At 39.8% G+C, this 17,340-nt stretch overlaps 1 long non-coding RNA gene across 1 annotated transcript; it reads right to left on the bottom strand.

Annotated features, from left to right (window-relative positions):
- Positions 1-2,615: 2,615 nt before the first annotated feature.
- On the bottom strand, positions 2,616-12,672 carry LOC123518814. Its single transcript, XR_006678885.1, has 4 exons — positions 11,946-12,672; positions 5,346-5,457; positions 3,777-4,025; positions 2,616-3,476 (listed from the first exon to the last, which is right to left on the bottom strand). It is a non-coding gene; the product is annotated as an uncharacterized LOC123518814 (long non-coding RNA).
- Between the last annotated feature and the right edge of the window lie 4,668 nt (positions 12,673-17,340).

Here is a 17,340-nt window from a genome sequence, read left to right as displayed (position 1 = left end):
TCTTATAGATTCCTACTAGTCGTCTTTCACTTTTTCCCCATTTCCATGACATGGCTTTTGTCCACATTGAATTCCATCTCCCATAACTTCCATAGTAATCTTGCATGTGGCACTTTGTCAAATGCCTTTTTCTTAATCTAAAATACAGTCAATCCATCCCTCTCTCTCTTGTACTTTATCAACTATTCTAGAGTAGAAACTCAATAAATTCGTTACACACGACCGACCTTTTCTAAAACCAAATTGGCTATTTGATAATAATTTGTTGTCTTCAAGAAACTCAATCCATTGTTTCTTTATTACTCTTTCACACATCCTGCATATTACACTAGTTAGTGATACCGGTCTGTAATTTAAAGGTTCTTCCTTTCTTCCGCTCTTATATATGGGAACCACCTCACCTCTTTTCTATTCTACTGGTATTGTTCCATTTTGTATTGAGCATTTTATGATGTTGTATATAGGACTTGCTAGTTCTTCTCTACATTCCTTTAATATTCTGCCTGAGACTTCATCCGGTCCCATTGCCTTCTCTTCATTTAATTCCATCATCAACTCCTTTATTTTAAGCTTGGTTACTTTAATCTCTTTCAGATGGACAGTCTCTCTATTTCCCTGTGGTCTTTAAAATTTGGATTCCTTACTGAAGACTTCCTGAAATTTACTATTTAACAGTTCTGCCATACTTTTTGGGTCTTCCACTATTCCATTCTCTCCTTTTAACCTTTCTATTGTTTCTTTTTGCCTTATTTTTCCGTTTATGAATCTGTAGAACAATTTTGGTGGTTCCTTACATTTTTCGACAATGTCCTTTTTCATATTTCCTTTCTTCTTCCATTCTCACCTTAGTATATTCATTTCTTACTGTTTTTAAGCTTTCCTTATTTTTTGGATTTCTGTTTCTTCTCCACCTTTTCCATGCTCCATCTCTTTTCTCCTTTGCCTTGGCACACCTTGCATTAAACAGTCTTTCTTTCCTTGTTCTTCAGGTCTATATTTTGGGACATATTCCCTGACTCCTGTTTTGTATATTTCCAAAAATAAGTTATACTTCTCTTGCACCGTCTCTGAGTTTTCCATCTCCTCCCAGTTTACGTTTTTAAAATAGCTCTTGAGGTTCTCAATATCAGCCTTTCTGTAATTTAATCAGTCTCCTTTGTATGATTCGTCTCTATCTTCCTTTCTGTCTTCTATATCCATTTGTGTGTGTGTGTGTGTGTATACGTATGTACGTTTTTTTTTTTTTTTTTTTTTTTTTTTTTTTTTTTTTTTCTCCCTCCTCCATGTGTGTGTGTGTGTCTCATAGCAATACACTAACCTAAGTGTTACTGTTGTTTGGTTAGAGAAGTGCTGTCATTATCTTGATGAAGGTTAGGGTAGATTAAGGGTGCTGTCATAGTATAGACATCCCATTCTCTCTCTCTCTCTCTCTCTCTGATATTAATCCAATTTTATTTATTTTAGATTGTGTTAAGATGTGGAGAAACACAGACGAAAGGAAGAAGAGGAAGAGGAAGAGATAAGAGGAGAAAAAGAAGGATGGAATGAAGAGGAAGAAGAAAAGGTAAGATAAGAATAAATATTGTCATTTTATAAGGTTAAATCTCTCTCTAACTTTCAAAATTCAATTGATTTTGACACGAGAGAGAGAGTGAGTTGTTTGATTCAGTTAGGTTAGGTTTGGTTCTGTTCATTTCTGTTGAGTTGGTTAGGTTAATTTCAGCCCTGTTTAGTTCTTCAGTTAGGTTTTGTTCAGTTCAGTTAGGTTCAGTTGAGTTCAATTTAGTTAAGTTAGGTTGAGTTCAGTTCAGGTAGGTTCAGTTAGGTTAATTTCAGTTCAGTTAGGTTGAGTTGAGTTCAGTTCAGTTCAGTTCAGTTCAGTTCATTTAATTTCAGCTCAGTTCAATTTAGTTGCATTGAGTTAAGTTCAATTCAGTTAGGTTCGGTTCAGTTGAGTTGAGTTTAGTTAGGTTAGGACTGGCTGGCTGCCCTCATTTGTAAACACACCTTACGGACATAGTAAAGGTGACTCAATGTAAACAGTGCACCTCTTATTACAGGAAGGTCAAGCCAAGAGTCCCTGAATGCTGCTGAGACACACTGTTGTTGGAGAAACTGCACCACCACGCCAAGCCACAACAACACTACAACACCTGCAGCCATCAACAACACAAAACATCTGGAGCCATGAAGAACTGTTAGGTTAGGTTAGGCAGTTTGGCATATTTATTAATTTTTTTAATGGACATTTTAAGACAAGTTTGGGATGTTTTTGAGGGCATTTTAATGGCCACAGTCTTCACTATTTTAATCCCCCACAGAGTTTGTGAAGGAAGTGTTTGATTCTTTGAATCAATGCTCATTCACTTCATTCAATAAAATGGTCTAATGGTAAGCAAGTCTCGAGGTAAAATTGTCCCCCCAGTATTGAAGGGGTTAAATTAGTGAAGACTGTGGCCATTAATCTTGTCATAGACACTTTTTAATGTCAATAAAATGGTCTAATGGTACACAAAACTCAGGTAAAAATGTGTCTCAGTACTGAAGGAGTTAAAATAGTGAAGAGTGTGGCTATTAATCTTGTGCCCTCCATACACCCTTCCTAATGTCCCAAAATGGTCTAATTTATGTAAATCTCAAGGTAAAAAAGTGTCCCAGTACTGAAGGGGTTAGAATAGTGAAAAGTGAGGCCATTAATCTTGTGACCTCCTTAGGCCCTTCCTGATGTCAAAAAAATGGTGTAATGGTACACAAATCTCAAGGTAAAAATGTGTCCCATTACTGAAGAGAGGTAGGTGTGTGTGTGTGTAAAATATGCCTAATAAAAACATCAACATAAATAAGAAAACAAATCACTCAACACACAATTTTGTCTTGAGGAAACAAATAAAATAAAATAAAATAAAAAGTGAAGCAGTGAAATAAATATACTAAAACACTAAAACAAATTATAAAACGGTGAGCGTAGAAGTATAATTTTTTTTGGCAGAGTATTGTAAGTGTTTTGTTAGAGATGACCCATGCTGCTTGCCGAGTCCTCCGCATGACACTCACTGCCTATATTAATCCTCTGACATCCATAAACCCTTCCTCATGTCAACAAATTGGTCTGATGATACACAAATCCGTGGTACAGTGGATCTATGCATGCTTTGTGGTCCGAGGTGGTCTCCAAGCACACTGGTTCAAATCCTGTCCACGGTCCGAGTGTAGGTAGGGCTTTCTTACTCGAGGCAATAGTTTCCTAGCAGGTGGGCTTTGAGATAGGAGGTACCCTAAAAAAGTATCCTCTTTAGCCCATAAATTCCTATGAAAAGCCCACATGGTAATGAAAAAAGGTAAAAAATGTATCCCAGTATTAAAGGGAGTAAAATAGTGAAGGCTGACTAAAGGCTTCTTCAATGGTGATGCCTGCCTTGTGTGTATGCTGCTGCTGCTGGAGCCGTTCTCCTCGGAGCTGTCCAGTGCCGGGGTGCCTGGTGGTGCAGAGAATGGGTTGACAAGCAGTGTTAATAAAGCAATAAGTTGTGTTAGGCTTTCCTTATTCTCCACTATAACAAACATCAATTCACTGCAATGATTTGTTCTTTTTGTACATAAACAATCAAACAATTGATTCTACACCATTCATATTAACAAAAATAAGTAATTTTATGTAAAACTGATCCATTTCAGATGTTTTTTAAAAATTCCCTAGAAATCAATGTGGTCTGATTCAAGTGATTTATCAACTGTCAACTTTCATCTCAATAAAACTTCAATAATTAAATACTCACAGGCTCACAGACACTGCTGAAGCGACCTTGTCAAGACCAGCAGCCACGACCCCTCACCAGCCACCAGCCCACCTCACAGGTACCGCTGGGGTCTGCTCCATGTCTGGTCAACACTCCCTTCTCATGTGACAGTCCCATGCAGAGGACCTTCCCCAGCCACCAGCCCGCCTCACATGTACCGTTGGGGTCCGCTCCATGTCTGGTCAACACTTCCTTCTTATGTGACAGTCCCATGCAGAGGAACTTGCCCTGAAATGATGATTGCCACAAATTATGCTTCATGCGAGAGTAACAAACACGGATACGCGGCCTTTGTTTGTCTGTCAACCTTTGAGCAGTGAGTGGTCTGAGTGACAGCTTCATTTGTAAACATGGCAATACAGTGTGGCAGCTTCATTTTACACATGGCAATACAGTGTGACAGCCACAATGCTTTCTGTTGTATAGGAAAGGCTACATCAGGGCTCTGCATTCACTGATGTTCTGTGCTTACATTACTAGCAACACTAATGTTCTGTGCTTACAATACTAGCAAGAGTTTAGGCACACTTGTCTTTCCTCTTTATTAAAGGAGGTTGCAACACTCCCCCCCCCTCTCTCTCTCTCTCTCTCTCTCTCTCTCTCTCTCTCTCTCTCTCTCTCTCTCTCTCTCTCTCTCTCTCTCTCTCTCTCTCTCTCTCTCTCTCTCTCCTGCAAGGGCACTGATAACCTAATGGCCATTTTCTTCTTTTTATGCTGCCTTGGGCCACCTTTCTCTTCTTACATCAACAACAAACTCATCAATTCTCAACAAATAACTCAAGTAAAACCGACACAATTTTAAACTTTCCATCACTACTCACACACACACACACACACACACACACAAAGAAACGTTGATAGATACGGGAAATTGTTTACAAAATATATTGCAAGAATGTAGGAATGTAACACTTATGAGTGACTTCAACTGCAACGAGGTCTGCTGGGAGAAGTGGACCATACAAAAAAAAGTGGTGGGGATTTATTTACCAACATTTGTAATGAAGGGACTATAAGATATTCCAAACCTGGATTGAGTGAAGGGGAGAGAAAAGAGGACTGGTACACCATCACATGTAAATTAGCAAAAGTGAAATAGGAAGCAGCTGCGCCCCTGAGCCCTGATGGTGCCTCACCACGGTCTTCCCTCTTCTCAATAGCAACTTGTCCCAAAAAGCTTCCTTCAACTGGTGAAAGTGGAAGGCACTGTTTAAGAATGTGGGTGAGTGTGTGTGGGTGTGGTTCCCCCAGAAGCAGCGTGGATGTGCATCACATCATACAGTCGAGTTAACCCGCCTCAAACTGGACACACTGCTCCTTAAATGTCGTCACATCAAATCAAAACATTCATTCAAACTGGCATTAATAGAAAGTTGACTGAGCTTGGAACAACACCAATAAGAGGATCTGAAGGTGGTGTGTGCACCAACACTCAACACTGTCTGCAACTACTAACAGGGAGGTGCAACTACTAACAGGGAGGTGCTCATCACCTGTCACACTCCACAAGGGTGATCTCGCCCAATAGTGATGCAATGAGACACACACCTTAATGAATGGGTGCTGGCTGGCTGACTGACAGACTGGCTGAGTGACTGACTGGTTGGCTGACACCTCTGCAGTGATCCTTATCCTGTCTGTAGCAGTTTACTTGTGCAATCTGGAGAAGCAATGACATTAGAAAGATGAGCAACTTGGCAATGCTTATAAGAACAGGTAGTTCCATTCCACAATGCTGTGCCAATCAAATGTTACAACAGTGGACCTCAAACTGTGTGTGTTCCACGGGACACCATTCAAGGTATCCTGCCCAAAAGTCTACACGTGTTTCACAAAACCTGACGTCTACTTAGTAACACCAACACTATGCCAGAAAATCAAAGGCTTGCACTTTAACACAGGAGGATAAGACACCGAGTAAAATGGAGAGAGAGAAAAACATAAAAAAGGTGATAAATAATATCATTAATGTGGTGCAAGAGGAGGAAAAGACCTAGTACAAGAAATAGAGGACTTCCATAGAATTGGAAAGTTCACAAGAGAAGGTATGAGGCCAATAAGAATCAAACTTAAGTCACAAAAGGATGTAGATGAATTGGTGGAGAAGTCATGGAGGCTAGCCCAGCAGGAAACAACAAGGAAGATTTGGTTGAGAAGAGATCTCGGTGAAAAGGAAAGAGAAATGTTAAATGAGTTGAGAAAGGAGGCTTTGAAAAAAATGAAGAGAGGACAGAAGAAGAGAAGAAAGAGTTTTTCTGGAGAATCTTGGATATGAGACTGAGGAAGTGGTTCATAACCCAGAAAAGTACAGCAAGAAAGGACTAAAGAAACTTACATATGAGCGAAATGTAATGTATTCCAACATAAATGGAGTGATATCGGGATTTTAGAACTCAACGATTACTTGAGGACAAGAACCCAGATATTGTGGGTCTTACTGAAACAAAACTGAGAGAGGAGAAGACCTGATGAAGGTTGGAGAAGGAAATATAACGTTTGGAAAAGAAATAGAGTAGGTAAGATGGGAGGAGGAGTGATGTTGCTGGTTAAAAAGATATAAAGGTGGATCAAGTGAAAAAGGTATGGGAAAGGCAGAAGTGCTAAAGATCAGAGCAGAAACTAATGAAGGAAAAAGAGGCACTACATAGTGGTGTACGTACCACCTAAGACAAATGCATGGTCAGTACAGGAATATGAAGAAATGATAAGTGATACAGGAACATGTCTGGAAGAAATGTTGGGTGGCTGTGAACGAACTATAATGATGGGAGATTTTAATTGTAAAGAGGTGTGTTGGGAGGACTGGTCAATGGAAGGATCAGAGACAACATGGGGAAATACACTATTGACACTGGCAATGGAAAATGTGTTAACTCAGTGGGTCAAAGAAGATACTAGGTTTGGAGGAGAGGGAGCATCGTCAAGACTGGACTTGGTCTTTAGTACAGAGCCAATGGTCATTGAGGAGATGAGGGTGGAGTGCCCTTTAGCAAAGAGTGATCATGCAGTTTTGGAGTTCAAGGTGATAGACGAAGAGAAATCTAGAAGAAATGAAGAATATAAAGTGGGAAGATGGAATTATGCCAAGACAGATTTTGGAAACCTAAAGAAATTCTTTCAAGAGACAAATTGGATGAAATTCAAGAGTGCTAAGGAGCAAATGAAAAGTGGAAGGAATTTATAAAAATATACAAAGAAGGTGAGAAAAATTTGTACCAATAAGACAACATAGAGAAGTTGGAAAGCAGGACTGGTTTAACGATAGATGTGAAAAGGCTAGAACAAGAAAAGAGGATGCATGGAAGAGGTGGAGAAGGAAAAGACGGATTAAGCAGTGGGAAAGTTACAAAAGAGCAAGAAATGAATATGTGTTGATTAGAAGAGAAGAAAGAAAGAAACAAGAAAAGGATATAATTGATAAATGTAAAGACCAACCAAGGCTTTTTACAGACATGTGAACAACAACATCAAAAATAGAGAAAGTATTGAAAGTTTAGAAGTAAATGGAGTATACAGTGAAGATCCCAGGAAATGGCAGAGGCTATGAATGGATGCTTTCGGAAGGTATTCACAAAGGAGACTGCTTTTGACAAACCACTGGTAATGGAACAGAAAGGGATTATGAAGGAGTTTCAAGTAACTGTGGAGGAGATCAAGAACATGATGGGGAGTTTAGAAGTGAGAAAAGCTGTGGGACCTGATGGGGTATCAGGATGGATTTTAAGAGAATGCAGGAGCAATTGGCAGAAAAAGTTTGTGAAGTAATTGATGCCTCATTAAGGGAAGGCGTAGTGCCCCAAGACTGGAAAAGAGCTAACATTGTCCCAATCTATAAATCAGGTAACAAGAGAGACCCATTGAACTATAGACCAGTGTCACTTACAAGTGTGGTAGCTAAGATGTGTGAGAGGGTGGTGAAGACTAGATGGACAGACTTCTTGGAGAAAAATGACATACTTTGTGAGTGTCAATTTGGTTTTAGGAAAGGGCGTTCATGCACGACAAACCTGATATGTTACTATTCGAGGGTGATAGATGTAATACAGGAAAGAGATGGTTGGGCTGATGGAATATATCTGGATTTAAAAAAGGCCTTTGATAAGGTACCACACCAGAGACTGATCTGGAAACTTGAAATGGTAGGAGGAGTGCATGGCAGTTTACTAAAATGGATGGAAGACTTTTGGTAGGAAGAGAAATGAGAACAATAATTAAGGACAGACCATCAGAATGGGGATTGGTGGAGAGTGGAGTTCCACAGGGATCAGTGTTGGCACCAGTAATGTTCGCAGTCTACATAAATGACATGGTGGATGGGGTGTCCAGTTATGTGAGCCTATTTGCAGACGATGCAAAATTGTTAAGAAAAGTGAGATGTGACAAAGATTGCGAACTACTCCAGGAAGACTTGGACAGAATATGGAAATGGAGCTGTACATGGCAAATGGAGTTCAACACGACAAAATGCAAGAAAATAGAGTTTGGCAAGAGTGAAAGAAGAATCAGGAGTATGTACAAGATAGGAAATGAAGACATAAAACCAGTCATGAAGAAAAAGACCTTGGGGTGACAATTACCAATGACCTATCGCCAGAGAGACATATAAACAAAATAATTGGAGAAGTATTGAACTTATTGAGGAACATAAGAGTGGCGTTCGTATATCTAGATGAAGAAATGATGAAGAAAATAATTACTGCAATGATAAGACCGAGGCTTGAATATGCAACAATACAGTGGGCTCCGAACTTAAAGAAACACATAAGGAAACTAGAGAAAGTACAGAGGGCTGCAACGAAAATGGTGCCTGACTTAAGAGATTTGACTTATGAAGACAGACTGAAAAGAATGCAACTTCCAACCCTGGAAAACAGAAGAGAAAGGGAGACCTGATAGCAATATACAGAGTGATGATTGGCATGGAAAAATGGATAGGGAAGATCTGTGTATGTGGAATGGAAGAATGTCGAGAGGGCATGGGAAAAACTAAAATGGCCACTTATAGGAGAGATGTGAAAAATATAGCTTCCCTCATAGAAGGGTGGAAGCATGGAATAGTTTAGACGTGGAAGTGGTCAACGCAAGGAATATTCATGATTTTAAGAAAAAGCTGGACATTAATAGATATGGAGACGGGACAACACGAGCATAGCTCTTTTCCCGTATGTTACAATTAGGTAAATACAATTAGGTAAATACACACACACACACACACACACACACACACACACACACACACACACACACACACACAAAGCACAAGATCGCATAGTAAAAAGCTGAGAAAGGGAAGATGTCTGAGAGATATTAAAAAATATAGTTTCCCACAGCGATGTATTGAGACGTGGAACAGTTTAGATGAAGAAGTAGTGTCTGCAACGAGTGTGCACACTTTTAAAGTAAGATTGGATAAGTGTAGATATGGAGACCGGACCACACGAGCATAAAGCCCAGGCCCTGTAAAACTACAACTAGGTAAATACACACACACACACACAGAGAGAGAGAGAGAGAGAGAGACCACCACCACCTCTTGAACCCCTTCAGTACTGGGGCACATTGTTACCATGAGATTTGTGCACCATTAGACCATTTTATTGACATTAGCAAGGGTCTATGGAGGTCACAAGATTAATGGCCACAGTCTTCACTATTTCAACCCCTTCAGTACTGGGAAACATTTTTAACCTAAGTTTTGTGTGCCATTAGAACATTTATTGACATTAGCAATAAGATAGTTGTAGTTCCTCCCACCGTTTCCCCAAGCAAATGAGAAAATGACGGAAAGTACCCCTTGCACTGAGGGATATGGGGAAGCCACTGAACCCTTTCAGTACTGGGATGTATTTTTTCTTGAGTTTTGAGTATGATTATACAATTTTATTTACATCAGGAAGGGTCTATGAAGATAAAAAATTTAGTGGTCAAAGTCTTCACTATTTAAATCGCTACATAAGTTTCTGAAGCTGTATAAAATCACCAAATAGTGAGCAATATAAATATGAAAACGTGTCATGGTACTGAAGGGGTTAAGCAGACTTACTGATGGACATCCCCACTGAAGGGAGCATGACCAGGAGAGACCTACCACAAGGAGCTTTGACTCCCCAAGGAATTTGGAGATGGGGACACCACCTCCACACAGACGGTCTGGCTATCCGCCACTGCAACAACCGTCTTGTAGTTCACCAGGCAGGATAACACTCCTGGCTAAGCACCTCCGGCTGTGTTACAACTAGCAGGACAAATAACCAACCAGTTGCCACTGGGCTGAGGGGGGAGGATTGAGACCTCCACCCATATACCCAAAGGGGTATAAAGGTGTGAATGTCTACCACCTCAACCACCTAAGGGCCGTCATCCCAGAAACACTAACCCAGACTACTGAACACTGAAAGTAGTGGGTTGCTAACGATGACCAGCAAATCTGGGACAACGGCCCCCGACATACAGGGATAGAGGACCACAGCATGCCGGGAAACTCCGGATTAGTGGAGGTGTTAAGGGCATCAGCCCGTGTATGCCCTAATGCTGTATGAGTGCTTGTATAAAGGGACAGTGGATAATTAGCCACAGCCCTTGGTCCAAGCACTCTGGGACTGTATTTGGCTGAGCTAGTCTCATTACCTGCAGAAACCACGAGGAGGTAACACCCCCATAACTAAGTCTAACGGAGCTTTTGCACTAGGTACTGCCGGCTACAGTAAACGTAGGAATCCAAGAGAGGCATAGTTACTACCTATCCTAACTTAATATACACTCACCTCACCTAATCCAAACCAGTGTTAAAAAAAGAGAGGTTTGTGTGTTATTTTTAGCCATGTTAGGCCTTCGAAAGCTGGTTACACCTCACCACCTTTTGTTAGTCCCCCGACAGCAACCCTGGCACCAAAACTGTGTCATTTCTCCACTCTTTGCTTCTCATCACTGTTAGTACTGACCCTTGCTGGAATGTGTAGCCATTTACCACACTCACTGCTCTCACACACGCACGCACGCACGCACGCACGCACACACACACACACACACACACACACACACACACACACACACACACACACACACACACACACACACACACACCGCCCGGTAGCTCAGTGGTTAGAGCGCTGGCTTCACAAGCCAGAGGACCGGGGTTCAATTTCCCGGCCGGGTGGAGATATTTGGGTGTGTCTCCTTTCACGTGTAGTCCCTGTTCACCTAGCAGTGAGTAGGTACGGGATGTAAATCGAGGAGTTGTGACCTTGTTGTCCCGGTGTGTGGTGTGTGCCTGGTCTCAGGCCTATCCGAAGATCAGAAATAATGAGCTCTGAGCTCGTTCCGTAGGGTAACGTCTGGCTGTCTCATCAGAGACTGCAGCAGATCAAACAGTGAAACACACACGGACACGCCCGGTAGCTCAGTGGTTAGAGCGCTGGCTTCACAAGCCAGAGGACCGGGGTTCAATTCCCTGGCCGGGTGGAGATATTTGGGTGTGTCTCCTTTCACGTGTAGCCAGTGAGTAGGTAAGGGATGTAAATCGAGGAGTTGTGACCTTGTTGTCCCGGTGTGTGGTGTGTGCCTGGTCTCAGGCCTATCCGAAGATCGGAAATAAACGAGCTCTGAGCTCGTTCCGTAAGGTAACGTCTGGCTGTCTCGTCAGAGACTGCAGCAGATCAAATAGTGAAACACACATACACACACACGCCCGATAGCTCAGTGGTTTGAGCACTGGCTTCACAAGCCAGAGGACTGGGGTTTGATTCCCTTCGATTCCCCGGCCGGGTGGAGAAATTTGGGTGTCCCCTTTCACGTGTAGCCCCTGTTCACCTAGCAGTTAGTAGGTACGGGATGTAAATCAAGGAGCTGTACAAAATCACCAAATAGTCACCACAAGGAATATGGAAATGTGTCATGGTACTGAAGGGGTTAATGTCAATAAAAGGGTATTACCATAGCCATACTTTCTTCAAATGCCCTCAAAAACATGCCAAATGGTCTTAAAATACCATAAAAATATGCCAAATGGTCTTAACATACCATAAAAACATGCCAAATGGTCTTAAAATACCATAAAAACATGCGAAATGGTCTTAAAATACCATAAAAACATGCCAAACTTGTCTTAAAATGTCCTTAAAAATAAAAATGCCAAACTGCTAATCTAACCTAACTGTTCTTTATGGCTCCAGGTATTGTCTTGTACTCTGGGTGTTGCTGATGGCTGTAGGTGTTGTAGAAGGTTTGTGTTGTGTTGTGGCTTGACTTGGCTTGGCTTGGCTTGGCTTGGCTTGGCTTAGCTTGGTGGTGCAGTGTTCCAGCAGCAGTGTGTCTCCTTGGCAGCATTCAGGGACTTGACTTTCCTGTAATGAGAGGTGAAGGTGACTCAATGTAAACACATTGAGTCACCTTCACTATTTTGTAAACGGAACTGAATGCAACTCAAATGCCGTTAAAACATGTCAAACTTTTTTAACTGACCTCAAAACATGCAAAACTGTCTTAAAATCCTATCAAAACATGCCAAACTGTCTTAAATGTCTTCAAAACATGACAAACTATCTTAAAATGTCATCAAAACAAATCAAACTGTCTTATAATTTCCTCAAAACCTGGCAAACTATCTTAAAATGCCCTCAAAACATACCAAACTGTCTTAAAATGTCCTCAAAACATGACAAACTGCCTTAAAATGCCTTCATAACATGCCAAATCTGTCTCAAATTAAAGATGTACCGATACCAAAATTTTGGCCGATTCTGATAACGATACCAATACCACATAATTGGGCAGATACCGATACTACTACTTATAGTGATTACTGCACTGGACACCAGGATGAGTTGGTGAACAGCGAGCATTATCAGATGGGAGGCTTTGTTTTGGGGGATGCTGTGAGTGCTTCTGAGAACGTTTGTGAAATAGGAGCTTTTTGAAGCCATTTGCAAAGGTAAATTAATCAGTAATTGGAATGAATATCTTCTCAGTCTTCTGATTCTTGTCAGTTATTTTAAATTCTTACTTCTTACTCTTTTTGCAACCATTTGGTCTTGTGCATTTTCATTATTAATTTTATTGACGATATTTTGGCGGTCAAAAATATTTTCAAAATTATTAAAATTGTAAAACAGACACAAAATATTAGTAAAAGAAACTCATTTTGTTGTGTATGTTTCTCTTTAATTTAATCTGACATCCTTTGATATTTGATTCATTACACATTAGTAGACCAATTCAGAAAAATGAGCTTTCACCTAATCTTTTCATTGAAACTCATTTTGTGTATAATGCAAAATTCCTAACTATATATATATATATATATATATATATATATATATATATATATATATATATATATATATATATATATATGTAAATTGCACTCAAAATCTGCCAAACTGCCTTAATATGCCCTCAAAATCTGCCAAACTGTCTTAAAATGCCATCAAAACATGTCAAACTGTCTTAATATGGCCTCAAAACCTGTCAAATTGTCTAAAATTGCCCTCAAAACATACCAAACTATCTTAATATGCCCTGAAAACCTGCCAAACTGTCTTCAATTCACCTCAAAATCTCTCAAATTGTCTTGATATACCCTGAAAACCAGCCAAACATTAACCCCTTCAGTAGGGTGACACATTGCCATATCCCTTGTGGTGACTATTTGGTGATTCTTACAGCTTCACAAACTCATGTGGGGGATTAAAAGAGTGAAGACTGTGGCTATTAATTTTGTGACCTCCATACAGCCTTCTTAATGTCAATATAATGGTCCTGTTGTAGCAAAACTATCTTAAAATACCCTCAAAACACACCAAACTGTCTTAAAATGGTATCAAAACACACCAAACTGTCTTAAGCTACCCTCAGAACACACCAAACTGTCTTAAAATGGTATCAAAACACACCAAACTGTCTTAAGCTACCCTCAAAACATGCCAAACTGTCTTAAAATTTTCTCAAAACACACCAAACTGTCTTAAGTTACCCTCAAAATATGCCAAACTGTCTTAAAATGGTATCAAAACACACCAAACTGTCTTAAACTACCCTCAAAACATGCCAAACTGTCTTAAAATTTTCTCAAAACACACCAAACTGTCTTAAGCTATCCTCAAATCATGCCAAACTATCTTAAAATGGTATCAAAACACACCAAACTGTCTTAAGCTACCCTCAAAACATGACAAACTGTCTTAAAATGGTATCAAAACACACCAAACTGTCTTAAGCTCCCCTCAAAACATGCCAAACTGTCTTAAAATTTTCTCAAAACACACCAAACTGTCTTAAGCTACCCTCAAAACATGCCAAACTGTCTTAAAATGGTCTCAAAACACACCAAACTATCTTAAACTGCCCTAAAAACATGTCAAACTGTCTTAAACAGCCCTCAAAAAATGCCAAACTGTCTTCAAATGGTCTCAAAACACACCAAACTGTATTAAAATGCCCTATAAACATGCCAAACTGTCTTAAAATTGCCCCAAAACAATCCAACTGTCTTAAAATGCCCTCAGAACATGCCAAACTATCTTAAACTGCCCTAAAAAAATGCCAAGCTATCTTAAACTACTGTCAAAACATGCCAAACTGTCTTAACATGTCCTCAAAACATGCCAAACTGTCTTAAACTACCATTAAAACATACCAAGCTGTCTTAAAATGTCCTCAAACCATGCCAAACTGTCTTATAATGCCCTAATAACATGCCAAACTGTCTTAAACTGCCCTAAAAAAATGCCAAGCTATCTTAAACTACCGTCAAAACATGCCAAACTATCTTAACATGCCCTCAAAACATACCAAACTGTCTTAAACTGCCATTAAAACATGCCAAGCTGTCTTAAAATGTCCTCAAAACATGCCAAACTGTCTTATAATGCCCTAAAAACATGCCAAGCTGTCTTAAACTGCCCTCAAAATATGCCAAGCTGTCTTAAACTGCCCTCAAAACATGCTAAACTGTCCTATAATGCCCTAAAATCATATCAAATTGTCTTAAACTGCCCTTAAAACATGCCAAACTGTCTTAAACTACCCTCAAAACATGCCAAAATGTCTTATAATGCCCTCAAAACACATCAAATCATCTTAAAAATGGCCTAAAAACCATGTCTCCATATTCCTTTTGGTTACTATTTGGTGATTTTCTAAAACTTCACAAACTCATGTGGGGGATTAAAGTATTGAACACTGTGGCCATTATTCTTGTGACCTCCATAGACCCTTGTTAATGTCATTGAAATGGTCTAATGGTACACAAATCTCAAGGTAAAAATGTATCCCAGTACTAAAGGGGTTAATATAGTGAAGACTGTGGCCATTATTCTTGTGACTTCCATAGGCCCTTGTTAATGTCATTGAAATGGTCTAATGGTACACAAATCTCAGGTAAAAATGTGTCCCAGTACTAAAGGGGTTAATATCATGAAGACTGTGGCCATTAATCTTTTGACGTCCATAGACCCTTGCTGATGTCAATACAATGGTTTAATGGTACACAAATTTCAAGGTAAAAATGTGTCCCAGTACTGAAGAAGTTAAGGACCATTCATAGAAGCATTCTACATAGTAAGATACACTCTTTATACACCTCTGACCTTCATTACTGGGACACATTTCTACCTTGAGATTTGTGTACCATTAGACCATTTTATTGACACTTGGAAAGGCAGAAGATTAATGGCCACAATCTTCACTGTTTTAACTCCTTCAGTACTGGGACACATTTTCACCTTGAGATTTGTGTACCATTAGACCAATAGGACATTAGGAAAGGTCTATGGAGGTCACAAGATTAATAGCCACAGTCTTCACCATTTTAACCCCTTCAGTACCGGGACACATTTTCACCTTGAGATTTATGTACCATTAGACCATTTTATTGACATTAGCAAGGGTCTATGGAGATGACAAGATTAATGGCCACAGTCTTCACTATTTTAACCCCTTCAGTACTACGACACATTTTTACCTTGAGTTTTGTGTATCATTAGACCATTTTATTGACATTAGCAAGGGTCTATGGAGGTCACAAGATTAATGGCCATAGTGGCATAGTCTTCACCATTTTAACCCCTTCAGTACTGGGGCACATTTCTATCTTGAGATTTGTGTACCATTTGACCATTTTATTGACATTAGGAAGGATGTATAGAGGTCAGAAGATTAATGGCCATAGTCTTCACTGTTTTAATCCCCACACAAGTTTGTGGAGGTGTATAAAATCACCAAACAGTCACCACAAGGAATATGGAAATGCATCAAGGCACTCAAGGGCTTAAGTGTGTTTCTTATGGTTCTAGAGGCAGAATGACAAGACTTCTATATTATTAACTGGAGAAACACTCTTGAAAACCCCGCCAGTCATCTCTGCGGCCTTGGAAAACTGTCATTTTTAAGTGTGTTTTATGGTTCTAGAGGCAGAGTGGCAACATTTCTATATTATAACTGGAGAAACAGGCTTGAAAACCTTGTCAATCATCTGCAGCCTTGGAAAATAGTCACAGTGAGAGAATAAAGTATTTTTAAGGGTGTTTTTAAGGTTCTAGAGGCAGAGTGACAGCATTTCTACAATATTAACTGGAGAAACAACTCTCAATCATCTATGGCCTTGGAAAATGGTCATAGTGAGAGAATAAAGCATTTTTAAGTGTTTTTATGGTTCTAGAGGCAGAGTGGCAAGATTTCTATATTATTAACTGGAGAAACACTCTTGAAACACCACGAGTCATCTCTACGGCCTTGGAAAACAGTCATGGTGAGAGAATAAAGCATTTTGAAGAATGTTTTTTATGGTTCTAGAGGCAGAGTGGCAAGATTTCTATATCATTATCTGGAGAAACACTCTTGAAACACCACCAGTCATCTATGCGGCCTTGGAAAACAGTCATGGTGAGAGAATACAGCATTTTGAAGAATGTTTTTTATGGTTCTAGAGGCAGAGTGGCAAGATTTCTATATTATTAACTGGAGAAACATTCTTGAAAACCCTGCTAGTCACCTGTGGCCTTGGAAATTAGTCATGGTGGAGAATAAAGCTTTCCCTCTGAGCTAAGTAAGTGAATGAGTGAGTGAGTGCTGAGTGAATCTCTTAACTAGCACACTGCATCTTTGCCCAGAGAATCCAACACTTGCTTCACAAACTCATGTGGGGGATTAAAATAGTGAAGACTGTGCCCATTAATCTTGTCACCTCCATACACCCTTTCTAATGTCAATAAAATGGTATTATCACAGCCAAACTTTCTTCAAATGCCATCAAAAACATGCCAAATGGTCTTAAAATACCATAAAAACATGCCAAATGGTCTTAAAATACCATAAAACATGCCAAACTGTCAAATAATCTTAAAATACCATAAAAACATGCCAAACTGTCTTAAAATGCCCTGAAAAACATGTCCTTAAAAAAAAAAAACATGCCAAACTGCTAATCTATCCTAACTGTTCTTCATGGTTCCAGGTGTTGTCTTGTACTCTGGGTGTTGCTGATGGCTGTAGGTGTTGTAGAAGGCTTGTGTTGCATTGTGGCTTGGCTTGGTGGTGCAGTGTTCCA

This window comes from Portunus trituberculatus, chromosome 6, assembly GCF_017591435.1.
Source record: "Portunus trituberculatus isolate SZX2019 chromosome 6, ASM1759143v1, whole genome shotgun sequence".
NCBI classification, from domain to species: Eukaryota; Metazoa; Arthropoda; class Malacostraca; order Decapoda; family Portunidae; genus Portunus; species Portunus trituberculatus.
Note: the sequence above shows the minus strand (reverse complement) of the source record. Positions and strands in the feature narration are given on the sequence as shown.